Consider the following 4,029-nt stretch of genomic DNA (forward strand, 5'->3'; position numbering starts at 1 on the left):
GAGTTCATGTATTCACTAAGTGCTAATGCTTTGTTCCGGTTCTCTATTAAAAGGAGGCCTTAATATCCCTTAGTTTCCTTATGGACCTCACAGCCACGGTAGGGTAGGACAAAAGATGTCATGCAAGTTCTTTTCCATAAGCACGTATGACTATATACAGAATACATGCCTACATTATATTGATGAATTGGAGCTAGTTCTGTGTTGTGCTAGGTTATAACTGTTGCACGATGAATGCCATCTGACATAATTATCCATCGCTGATCCAATGCCTATGAGCTTTTCACATATTGATCTTTGCTAAGTTACTTTCGTTGCTACTACTATTACAATCACTACAAACTGCTGCTACTGTTACTTTTGACACTGTTACCGTTACTATCATACTACTTTGCTACTAAATACTTTGCTGCAGATATTATGTCTTTTAGGTGTGCTTGAATTGACAACTCAACTGCTAATACTCGTGAATATTCTTTGGCTCCCCTTGTGTCAAATCAATAAATTTGGGTTGAATACTCTACCTCGAAAATTGTTGCGATCCCCTATACTTGTGGGTTATCAAGACCTTTTTCTCGCACCATTGCCGGGGAGCATAGCTCTATTTGCTGAGTCACTTGGGATTTATATCTGTTGATCACTGTGAGGAATCTGAAAGATAACAAAACCGAGATTTTTGCCTCTACTACAAGGGGAGGTAAGGAACTGCCATCTAGCTCTGCACCTGATTCACCTTCTGTTTTAAGTAAGCTTGTGGCACCACCACCTGCTATTAATTCTGATATGTCACAAGTAATTGATGATGCCTTCTGCTATGAATGATACTTATGATGATGCTAGTACTTTGCTTGATAATACTGCGCCACTAGGAGAATTTCTTGATGAACAACTTGCTAGAGCTAAAGAAAATGAAATTACTGAAATTGATGAAATTATTGAAACTGAAGGCTATGATTCTCCTCCTAGATATCAATTGCATGAGGTACCTGAGGGTTATGTTATGGATGGAGAGGTAGCTAGGGACTTTCTTGCTTGTAAGGATAGAGATGATCTTAAGAAATTATTGTGCAAGTGGAAAGAAAAATCTTTGGATGCTAGAATGCAATGTGATCCTAAGTTTGCTACTTCACCTATCTTTGTTACTGATAAGGATTATGAATTCCCTATCGATCCAGACTTAATTACTTTGGTTGAATCTGATCCTTTCCATGGTTATGAATCTGAAACTGTTGTGGCACATCTTACTAAACTGAATGATATAACCACCCTATTTGCTCATGAGGAAAAAAATCGCTATTACCATATTCTTAAGTTGTTTCCTTTTTCATTAAAGGGTGATGCTAAGATATGGTTTAATTGTCTTGCTCCTAGTTGTGTGCGTAGTCCCCAGGATATGATATATTACTTCTCTGAAAAATATTTTCCTGCTCATAAGAAACAAGCTACCTTACAGGAAATATTGAACTTTGTGCAAATTGAAGAAGAGAGTCTCCCACAAGCTTGGGGGAGGCTTCTCCAATTACTTAATGCTTTGCCTGATCATCCTCTCAAGAAAAATGAAATACTTGATATTTTTTATAATGGACTAACCGATGCTTCTAGGGACCACCTAGATAGTTGTGTAGGTTGTGTTTTCAGGGAACGAACTATTGAACACGCTGAAGAATTACTTAATAATATATTGAGGAATGATAATGATTAGAGTCTTCCTAAACCAACTCCTAAGCCAACTCCGAAGAAGAGAGGTGCTACCTCTTGAGAATGCGTTGGTTTTCCCTTGAGGAGGAAAGGGTGATGCAGCAAAGTAGCGTAAGTATTTCCCTCAGTTTTTGAGAACCAAGGTATCAATGCAGTAGGAGGTTACACGCAAGTCGCCTAGTACCTGCACAAACAATCAAGAACCTTCCAACCAACGTGATAAAGTGGTTGTCAATCCCTTCAAGGCCACTTGCAAAAGTGAGATCTGATAAAGATAATAAGATAAATATTTTTGGTATTTTTGTTGTATAGATTGGAAAGTAAAGATTGCAAAATAAACTAAATAGTAAATTAGAATTATAGATCGGAAACTTATATGATGTAAGATAGACCCGGGGGCCATAGGTTTCATTAGTGGCTTCTCTCAAGATAGCATATATTACGGTGGGTGAACAAATTACTGTCGAGCAATTGATAGAAAAGCGCATAGTTATGAGAATATCTAGGCATGATCATGAACATAGGCACCACGTCCGTGTCAAGTAGACCGAAACGATTCTTCATCTACTACTATTACTCCACACATCGACCGCTATCCAGCATGCATCTAGAGTATTAAGTTCATAAGAACAGAGTAACGCATTAGGCAAGATGACATGATCTAGAGGGATAAACTCAAGCAATATGATATAAACCCCATCTTTTTATCCTCGATGGCAACAATACAATACGTGTCGGTTCCCTTTCTGTCACTAGGATCGAGCACCGCAAGATTGAACCCAAAGTTAAGCACTTCTCCCATTGCAAGAAAGATCAATATAGTAGGCCAAACCAAACTGATAATTCGAAGAGACTTGCAAAGATATCAAATCATGCATATAAGAATTCAGAGAAGAATCAAATATTGTTCGTAGATAATCTTGATCATGAACCCACAATTCATCGGATCTCGACAAACACACCGCAAAAAGTATTACATCGAATAGATCTCCAAGAAGATCGAGGAGAACTTTGTATTGAGATCCAAAAAGAGAGAAGAAGCCATCTAGCTAATAACTATGGACTCTAAGGTCTGTGGTAAACTAATCACACATCATCGGAGAGGCTATGGTGTTGATGTAGAAGCCCGCCATGATCAATTCCACCTCCGGCGGAGCACTGGAAAAGGCCCCAAGATGGGATCTCACGGGTACAGAAGGTTGAGGCGGTGGAAAAGTGGTTTCGTGGCTCCCCTGGATGTTTTTAGGGTATAAGAGTATATATATATGCGAAAGAAGTGGGTCGATGGAGTTGTGAGGGGCCCACGAGGGTGGGGGCGCGCCCTCCTGCCTCGTGGCTTCCTCGCGGAGTTCCAGACTTCCACTCCAAGTCTCCTAGGTTGCGTTTGTTCCAAGAAAGATCCTCGTGAAGGTTTCGTTCCATTTGGATTCCATTTGATATTCCTTTTCTGCGAAACATTGAAATAGGAAATAACAACAACTTGCACTTGGCCTTCGGTTAATAGGTTAGTCCCAAAAATAATATAAAAGAGCATATTAAAGCCCATTAAACATCCAAAACAGATAATATAATAGCATGGAACAATAAAAAATTATAGATACGTTGGAGACGTATCAAGCATCCCCAAGCTTAATTACTGCTCGTCCTCGAGTAGGTAAATGATAAAAACAGAATTTTTGATGTGGAATGCTACCTAGCATAATTTTCAATGTAATTTTCTTTATTGTGGCATGAATATTCAGATCCAAAAGATTCAAGACAAAAGTTTAATATTGACATAAAAAAATAATACTTACGGCATACTAACTAAGCAATTATGTCTTCTCAAAATAACATAGCCAAAGAAAGCTCATCCCTACAAAATCATATAGTTAAGCCATGTTTCATTTCCGTCACACAAAATGCTCTCATCATGCACAACCCCGATGACAAGCCAAGCAATTGTTTCATACTTTAGTATTCTCAAGCTTTTTTCAACTTTCATGCAATACATGAGCGTGAGCCATGGACATAACTCTATGGGTGGAATAGAATATGATGATGGGGGTTGTATGGAGAAGACAAAAAAGGAGAAAGTATCACATTGACACGGCTAATCAACGGGCTATGGAGATGCCCATCAATTGATGTCAATGCGAGGAGTAGGGATTGCCATGCAACGGATGCACTAGAGCTATAAATGTATGAAAGCTCAACAAACGAAACTAAGTGGGTGTGCATCCAACTTGCTTGCTCACGAAGACCTAGGGCATTTGAGGAAGCCCATCGTTGGAATATACAAGCCAAGTTCTATAATGAAAAATTCCCACTAGTGTATGAAAGTGACAAAAT

Source organism: Triticum aestivum, chromosome 2D (assembly GCF_018294505.1).
Source record: "Triticum aestivum cultivar Chinese Spring chromosome 2D, IWGSC CS RefSeq v2.1, whole genome shotgun sequence".
In the NCBI taxonomy this organism is placed as follows: domain Eukaryota; kingdom Viridiplantae; phylum Streptophyta; class Magnoliopsida; order Poales; family Poaceae; genus Triticum; species Triticum aestivum.